The sequence below is a fragment of the Selaginella moellendorffii genome, unplaced genomic scaffold, assembly GCF_000143415.4.
Source record: "Selaginella moellendorffii unplaced genomic scaffold, v1.0 SELMOscaffold_168, whole genome shotgun sequence".
In the NCBI taxonomy this organism is placed as follows: Eukaryota; Viridiplantae; Streptophyta; class Lycopodiopsida; order Selaginellales; family Selaginellaceae; genus Selaginella; species Selaginella moellendorffii.
Genome location: NW_003314428.1, coordinates 194,583 through 204,261, shown reverse-complemented (window position 1 = coordinate 204,261; position 9,679 = coordinate 194,583).

Below are 9,679 nucleotides of genomic sequence, written 5' to 3'. Positions count from 1 at the left end.
CTTTGCACTTTCTATCATTCCTTAGCAAGTATCTTAGGGATGAACCTACCCGATAGCTTAGGGAGTGGTTCCTCAATCCAGGTATGCTCACCCTATAATCCCACACACCGGGATTACGTTGTTGCTTACGGGCCATTGCATGCCCATTGCTAGCCTTGCCAAAATTCTATTTTTGGCTTTGTCCAATTCGAGTAGATAGTCTTCTCCTGTCTTCGCCACCTTGGACATTTGGATAGCACCTACTATCCATCATTCGCTAGGGATTTAGTCCCTTGGGCCTTATCTACTGCCCTCGCGACATCAAACACCACCTCCTGGTGTTCTAGAGTGTTCGGGTGTCCCAATGACGGCTTCCTTGACAATGAGTATTTCCTTTTATGACATTGACTTACTATATCGCAACATAAGCAACTTATCCCCCGTAAGGGTATATCCACTTCCTTATGCCATTAAGAAGGCTTGGGTAGCTACTTTCTACCCATTAACCAATTATTTTGCACCTCTTGCTTAGTTGCCTCGTAGTTGTCAAATCCTACAACTCATTGCTGGTGCTTCCACACCTCCATCATTATCTGGGTCACCACACTCCAACTGCATGCTCTGCAACTTAGGCTATGCCATTCCCATTTCTATTGGGATTCCTTTGGCAAGGGGTTCTCATGAACCCACCAACATAGCCTCAAAGTATCACACCTTGGCACATTTGGTGTCTCCACACCATCAGCTCCACGAGCCTACCTCTATGACACTTCTTCTTTGTGTCTAAGTCTTTGCCAAGACCAATACCACTCTTTCTCAAACCGACCATCCGTTAGCACTGCACCATAGAGGTCACACACAACTTTGTGTCAAAGTTGTTTTCTTGTTGGGAACACCTTTCCCACGACTTTAGCATGGCACATTTTGCCATCGATGAGATACCCTCTGTTCTCATCCTTGGATCCTATGATCCCCCCCCCCATCCTTCATGGGGTACCACACACCTCAGTCCAAATGCTTCCATCAGTTCTTTTAGGACCATCTCTTGACTCTACTTGAGTCATCTAGCAGTTTTGGACTTGGTTAATCCACAGACCCATAAGGTCCTACTTGTGAGGCACTAGCTCACTGGAATACACTTCTTGCATTCCTGTCCTACTCAAAAGGACTATTTTCATAAGTGTTACTCTGACACTTGATTTTGTTCTCTAGGGGCAACCTTTGCCCCTTATGACTACTTGTCCATGTAATGAGAATACCAACTCATGTTTAAGTACACCCCCCAACTCCTTGGGTTGTTCCAGCATTTATTAAAGGTAGCCCCGGCTACCATTTCAAGGACTTGAGTCCTCTTCTGTATTTGACCTCCCACGGTCATTACCTCTGGTCTCACATTCATGAGCACCAACCTCAACTATATGAGGATAATCTTGTAACTCCTTTATTATTTTGGAGTCTACATCTTTCCCGTGATCCCAACTATAGTTGTTTATCACAACTACGTTAGCCCGTTTGCTGCGTCAAACGCTCATTTGGATCACATCCTCAACTCTCTGAGGAGACCTTATACTGTTCCCAAGATCCCAAAGTCGTTCCATTATTGGCCCTTTTCTATCCACCACATTGTGCCCAAGTTCACGCATGAACTTGAGTGGAGAGCCATGTCCTCTCGACATGCTACTCCTCCAGGATAGGCCCACTCCTAGGACCTTCCGATGCCAACATCAATGGTGATATACTTGAGCACCAATAAAAGTCGGACTAAGGAACAGCTCTGATACCAAATGTAAGCGACTAATTTTTCCATTTTACTTTAGTCACTTAACCACACCTCCGACCACTTGGAGGAGTCTCATTCACAACCTCTATAAGTCCAACTCAAGACATGGGGCTTGCTAGCCCCGAGAATGGCATCCATGCCACTCCACCTTAGCACTTGGTCCAAGTGCTCCACGTGTCCAATCCCATGACCGGCACTCCAAGGTACCACCAACATACCAGCTTGTTACGCTAGGCCATGCCCTTTCACCTTGGTCACACCGGTGGTCTAACACCACCTACACCACAGTCCTGTCTCTCAAAGACTGGGCCATCCGTCTATGAGGGATCATCCCCGATCCACTCCTTAGCATCCTTAGGATGCCCACAGACATGGGGAATAGCCCTCCCCAATATCCCCTTTCCGGTCCCTACCAAGCCCCTTTCTGGCCATGACCGTATTCGCCAACACTGCCACTGGATCAAGGCCCATAGGCCCGACCACTAAGTCCCACGGTCCTCTGGGACTTCCTCACCACACGACTGTATCCTTAGTCACTACACCAGAGAACTACTCCTCTGCCTTTCCACAGTCTGGGCCTTCGGGACAACATTTCGGAACACCGTGGCCTTACGCAAGCCTCATGGGTACTCTCCCCGCGTTTCGCGTTTAGGTGCTCTAGCCATGGGCTTAGAGCGAGGTTCCGTTGAGCCACGATAGGTATCCAAGTAGGTAGTGCCACCCACATTTGGACTGGGAGCATCGGCCAGTCGATCTCCCGGGGGAACTAGAGCCGGCTCTTGAACACTTCACCAAGCTACCCCGCTTGTCGGTCCATGTTCACTCTAGTCTTGGACTTCCCAATGGGCAGCTCATCACCCAACACTGGGTCCGGCCTTCCTGAGCCAAACTGGCCTTTCCTGGCCAAACTGGCTCCACTGCAGTCCTCCCCCCCTACTATACTTTTGGAGCTCACCAAACCCCCCGGGTCTGGGAGACGAACGCTTTGGGCTTTCACCCTCTCAGACTCGAACTCAGACTCGGACTCGGACTCGGACTCGGACTCGGACTCGGGCTTGGTCTCGGCCTCAGCCCCGGTCTCGGTCTCGGTCCCGATCTCGGTCTCGGTCTCGGTTCTGGTCTCGGTCTCAATCTCGGTCTCGACCTCAGACTCCATCTCGGGTCCATCTCGGACTCCATCTCGGACTCCATCTCGTGTCCATCTCGGACTCCATCTCGGGTCCATCTCGGACTCCATTTCGGGTCCATCTCGGGTCCATCTCGAACTCCACCTTGGACTCCATCTCGGGTCCATCTCGGACTCCATCTCGGACTCCATTTCGGGTCCATCTCGGACTCCATCTCGGGTCCATCTCAGACTCCACCTCGGACTCCACCTCGGACTCCATCTCGGGTCCACCTCGGACTCCATCTCGAACTCCATCTCGGGTCCACCTCGGACTCCACTTCGGACTCCACTTCAGACTCCACTTCGGATCCATCTCGGACTCCACTTCAGACCCGAACTTGGGTCCATCTCGGACACTTCCACGTGTCATGTGTTGGTCCTTTTTGGGTCCCTTTTTGGAGCCTCGCTTATTGCTCGCTTCATGCTTGTTCCTCGAGCACTTTGTTGGGAGTTCCACTCCCGCTATCAACCTTTTGAGTTGGAGCTTTTAGTCCAAACGTGTTACGCTCGTTTGGTTTTCACTTCGGCCATCACCACATGGCACCCTTCCGGCTCCACTTTGGGGCCTAGGGATTTTGTGTCTCACAAATAAATCACATCCTTAACTTTTTAAAGAAAACCTTCTACTATTCCCAAGATCCCAAAATTGTTCCTTTATTGACCCCTTTCTATCCACCACACTACCTACATATTCACGTACAAACTCAAGTGGAGAATCATGCCCTTTCAACATACTACTCAAAGATAGATCCACTTTTGGGACCTTCCAGTTCTGATATCAAGTAGTGATATACTTGACCACCCATACGAGTCGGATTAAGCAACAGCTCTGATACCAAGTTGTAAAAAACTAAATTTTCCCTTTTACTTTAATCACTCAATCACACCTAGTCTCACTCAGAACCTCCATAAGTCTTATTCCCAACTTGGGGATATGCTAGCCTTATAAATAGCATATATGCCACTCAACCTTTGCACTTGGTCCAAGTGCTTCACATATTTGATCCCACAATAGACACCCAAAGGTACCTATTATACTACAGTTATATCCATTTACCTTTGCCTCATAAGTAATCCAAGACCATCCATACCATAGTCTCATCTCCCAAAGATGGGGCTATCTGTCCATGAGTAGTCATCCTATGACCACACCTTAGCATCCTTAGGATGACTAAAGACATAGGGAATACTTTTCCCCAATATCTCTTCTTTAGTTTTGTAAGTAACCAAGAAGAATGACTTGAGAGACAATCCATGGGGTTTAAATATAAAAGGAAAGGGCCCATGAATAAGTGCACCCTTAAATTAAACATCCTTAGGTTTGAATAGTATTAGGCTAAGAAACTTCCTGAGAAGTCCAAATTCAGGAGCTTACATTTGGTATCAGAGCGGGTCTTGAGGGTCCGACTCTATTGATTGGCTAGGGGAATTGCACCACATGTTCATTAACATCTAACAAGTCCAGTTTACTCTAGCTAGGCTTGACCTGAGGGGTAGGGTGTCAAGAGAGTGGGGGCTCTTAGGAGGGTTGTGGCTCTCAGCTTTTGTTGATGAGGGCGTGAACTTACACAAGACCATAGTGGATTGTAAGAAATTAAAGAGAACGACTTAAGAGAGGATCCATTGTGAGATATGGAATCCCTAGGCCCCAAGGTGGAGCTGAAAGGGTGCCATGTGGTAGTGGCCGAAGCGAAAGCCAATCGAGTGTAACACGTTTGGATTAAAAGCTTTGACTTGAAAAGTTGAGAGCGGGAGTGGAACTTCCAACGAAGTGCTTGAGGAACAAGCACGAAGCGAAAAATGAGTGAGTCTCTAGAAAAGGGACACAAGAGGACCCGAGATGGACCCGAGATGGAGTCCGAGATGGATCCGAGATGGACCCGATATGGAGTCCAAGATGGATCTGAGATGGAGTCCGAGATGGAGTCCAAGATGGAGTGCGAGATGGACCCAAGCTGGACCCGAGATGGAGTCTGAGATAGATCCGAGATGGAGTCCGAGATGGAGTCCAAGATGGAGTCCGAGATGGACCTGAGTTGGATCCGAGATGGAGTCTGAGATGGATCCGAGATGGAGTCCGAGATGGACCCAAGCTGGACTTGAGATGGAGTCTGAGATGGATCTGAGATGGAGTCTGAGATGGACCCGAGCTGGACCCGACATGGAGTCCAAGATGGAGTCCGAGATGGAGTCTAAGATGGATCCGAGATGGACCCGAGATGGACCTGAGATGGACCCGAGATGAAGTCTGAGATGGAGTCTGAGATGGGGTCCGAGATGGACCCGAGATGGACCTGAGATGGATTCCGAGATGGAGTTGGGATGGAGTCTGGGATGGAGTCTAAGATGGACCCGAGATGGAGTCCGAGACCGAGACCGAGTCTGAGCCCGAGTCTGAGCCCGAGTCCAAATACTAATACAGGTAGTTGGGTGTAAGCCCAAAGCGATCATTCCCGGGGGGGGGGGACTGTGGGGTTTCCAAAAGTATAGTAGGGAGAGTGTGGGGGTTGGAGCCTAATGGAGCAGGTCTGGGCCAGGTGTTGGGTGATGAGCTGACCACTGGGATGTCCAAGACTAGAGTGAATACGGACCAATAAGTGGGGTAGCTTGGTGAAGTGTTCAAGAGCCGGCTTTAGTTCCCCCGGGAGATCGAATGGTTGATGCTCCCAATCCAAGCATGGGTGGCACTACCTACTTGGATACCTGGTGTGGCTCAACGGAACCTTGCTCTAAGCCCATGGCTAGAGCACCTAAAGGCGGAAGGTAGGGAGAGTACCCACGAGGCTGCGTAGGGCCATGGTGTTCCGAAATGTTGTCCTAGAGTCCCAGACTGTGGAAAGGAAGAGGAGGAGTCCTCTGTTGTGGTGACCAAGGACACGGTCACACAGTGGAGAAGTCCCAAAGGATAGTGGGACTTGGTGGTCGAGACTGTGGGCCTTGATCCAGAGGCAATGTTGGTGAACATGGTTATGGACAGAAAGTGGACAGAAAGGGACTTGGTGGAGAATGTAAAAAGGGATCTTGGGGAAGGCTGTTCCCCCTGCCCATAAGCATCCTAATGATGCTAAGGAGTGGATCTGGGTGTGAGAAACAAAATCCCTAGGCCCCAAAGTGCAGTTAAAAGGGTGCCATGTGGTAGTGGCCAAAGCGAAAGCCAAACGAATGTAACATGTCTGGACTAAAAGCTCCGACTTGAAAGGTCAAGAGCGGGAGTGGAACTCCCAACAAAGTGCTGGAGGAACAAGCACGAAGCGAGCAATGAGTGAGTCTCTAGAAAAGGGACAAAAGAGGATCCGAGATGGAGTCCGAGATAGACCCGAGATGGACCTCAGATGGAGTCTGAGATGGACCCGAGATGGAGTCTGAGATGGACCCAAGATGAACCCGAGATGGAGACCAAGATGGACCCAAGATGGAGTCTGAGATGGAACTGGGACTGAGACCGAGACTAAGACTGAGACCAAGACCAAGACCAAGTCCAAGTCCAAGTCCGGGACTGAGACCGAGTCTGAGTCCAAATACTAATACAGGCAATTGGGTGAAAGCCCAAAGCAATCGTCCCCAAGGGGCGGAGGGGAGGGGGGGGGGGGGATTGTGGGGGGTTCCAAAAGAATAGTAGGGAGAGTGTGGGGGTTGGGCCCAGTGAAGCTAGTTTGGCCAAGAAAGGCCAGTTTGGCCCAGGAAGGCTGTACCCAAGTGTTGGGTGATGAGCTGACCACTGGGAAGTCCAAGACTAGAGTGAACACGGACCGACAAGCGGGGTAGCTTGGTGAAGTATTCAAGAGCCGGCTCTAGTTCCCCTAGGAGATCGAATGGTCGATGCTCCTAGTCCAAGTGTGGGTGGCACTACTTATTTGGATACCAGGCATGGCTCAACAGAACCTCGCTCTAAGCCCATGGCTAGAACACCCAAAGGCGGAAGGCGGGGAGAGTACCCATGTGGCTCGCGTAGGGCCACCGTGTTCTGAAATGTTGTCCCAAAATCCCAGACTGTGGAAAGGAAGAGGAGCAACCCAATGTTGTGGGGGGTTCCAAAAGAATAGTAGGGAGAGTGTGGGGGTTGAGCCCAGTGAAGCTAGTTTGGCCAAGAAAGGCTAGTTTGGCCCAGGAAGGCTGTACCCAAGTGTTGGGTGATGAGCTGACCACTGGGAAGTCCAAGACTAGAGTGAACACGGACCGACAAGCGGGGTAGCTTGGTGAAGTATTCAAGAGCCGGCTCTAGTTCCCCTAGGAGATCGAATGGTCGATGCTCCTAGTCCAAGTGTGGGTGGCACTACCTATTTGGATACCAGGTAGTTTGGACTTCCCGGGAGGTCACCCATCCCAATACTATTCAAACCCAAGGACGCTTAACCCCAAGTATCCCAAGACCCTTAACCGATTGGAAAAGGGGGTGCACTCTTGTTCATGAGCCCTTTCCCTCTATATTTGAACCCCATGGATCATCTCTCAAGTCGTTCCCTTTGGTTGCTTACAATCCACCACGCTTCCCTGCAAGTTCACGCCCTCGTGAACGGAAGCTGAGAGCCGCAGCTCTCCCGAGAGCCTCGCTCTCTTGACACCCTACCCCTCGGGTCGAGCCCAGCGGGAGCAAACTGGACCAGCCAGATGTCAATCAACATGTGGTGCGATTCCCCTAAGCCAACCAACAGAGTCGAACCCGAGACCGCTCCGATACCAAATGTAAGGTCCTGAGTTTGGACTTCCCGGGAGGTCACCCAGCCCAGTACTATTCAAACCCAAGGACGCTTAACCCCAAATATCCCAAGACCCTTAACCAATTGGAAAAGGGGGTGCACTCTTGTTCATGAGCCCTTTCCCTCTATATTTGAACCCCATGGATCATCTCTCAAGTCGTTCCCTTTGGTTGCTTACAGCATGGCTCAACAGAACCTCGCTCTAAGCCCATGGCTAGAACACCCAAAGGCGGAAGGCGGGGAGAGTACCCATGTGGCTCGCGTAGGGCCACCGTGTTCTGAAATGTTGTCCCAAAATCCCAGACTGTGGAAAGGAAGAGGAGCAACCCTCTAGTGTGGTGATCAAGGACACAATCACACAGTGAGGAAGTCCCAAAGGACTGTGGGACTTAGTGGTCGGGCCTATGGGCCTTGATCCAGTGGCAGTGTTGGCAAACACGGCTATGGTCAGAAAGGGACTTGGTGAAGACTGGAAAGGAGATATTAGAGAAGGCTATTCCCCATGTTTGCAAGCATCCCAAGGTTGCTAAGGAGTGGATCTAGGATGACCACTCATGGATAAATGGCCCTGTCTTGGAGAGACAGGATTGCAATGCAGGTGGTGTTGGGCCACCGATGTGACCTAGGTGAATAGGCAAGGCCTAGCGTAATAGGCTGATATGTTAGTGGTGCCTTGGGGGTGTCGATCATTGGATCAAACACATGGAGCACTTGGACCAAGTGCAAAGGTTGAGTGGTATGGATGCCATTCTCGGGGTGAGCAAGCCCCAAGTCCTGAATTGGACTTATGGAGGTTGTGAAGGAGACTCCTCTAAGTGGTCAGAGGTATAATTAAGTGACTAAAGTAGAATGGAAAAATTAGTCACTTACAATTTGGTATCAGAGCTGTTCCTTAGTCCGACTCTTATTGTTGGCCAAGTATATCACCACTTGTATTGGAATTGGAAGGTTCTGGGTAAGGACCTATCTTTGAGGAGTAGCATGTCGAGAGGACATGGCTCCTCACTCAAGTTCATGTGTGAACTTGTGCGCAATATGGTGGATAGAAAAGGGACCAGTAAGGGAACGACTTTGGGATCTTGGGAACAGTATAAAGGTTTCATCAAAGAGTTGAGGATGTGATGCAGATGAGCATTTGATTTAGCAAACTGGTTAATGTAGTTGTGGTAAACAACTATAATTGGGATCACAGGAAAGATAGAGACTCCAAAGCAATAAATGAGCCACAAGATTATCCTCATGTAGTTGAGCTTGGTGCTCATGAATGTGAGATCAAAATTAATGACCATGGGAGGTCAAATACGGAAGAGGACATAAGTCCTTGAAATGGTAGCCGGGACTACCTTTAACAAATGCTGGAACAACCTAGGAGCTAGGGGTGTGCTCAGAGAATGAATTGGTATTCTCATCATATGGACGGATAGTCCTAAGGGGCAAAGGTAGCCCACAGGGAACAAAAAATAATGAAGTGTTAGAGTAACATTTGCAAAGATGGTCCTTATGAGTAGAATAGGATTACATGTAGTTGTATTCTAGCAAGCTAGCACCTCAAAAATAGGGCCTTACGGTCAAAGGATTAGCAAAGTCCAAAAATGTTGGATGACTCGAGTAGAGTCAAGGAATGGTCCTAAAGGATTGATAAAAGCATTTGGACTAAGGTATGTTGTGCCCCACGAAAGTTGGGGAGGATCATAAGATCCAAGTATGAGAATAGTGGGTATCTCATTGATGGCAGAAGGTGCCATACTAAAGTTGTGGGAAAGGTGTTCCCAGAAAAATAACAACTTTAACACAAAGTTGTGTGTAAACTCTATGCTGCAGTGCTAATGGATAGTTGGTATAAGAAAGAACTGTATTAGTCTTGGCAAAGACCTAGACACAAGTAAGAAACGTCATAAAGGTAGGTTTGTGGAGTCGCTGGTGTGGAGACACCAAATGTGCCAAGGCGTGATGCCTTAAGGTGAGTTAATGGGTTCACGAGAACCCCTTTCCAAAGGAATCCTAATGGAAATAAGATTGGCATAGCCTAAGTTAGAAGGCATACAGTTGGAGTGT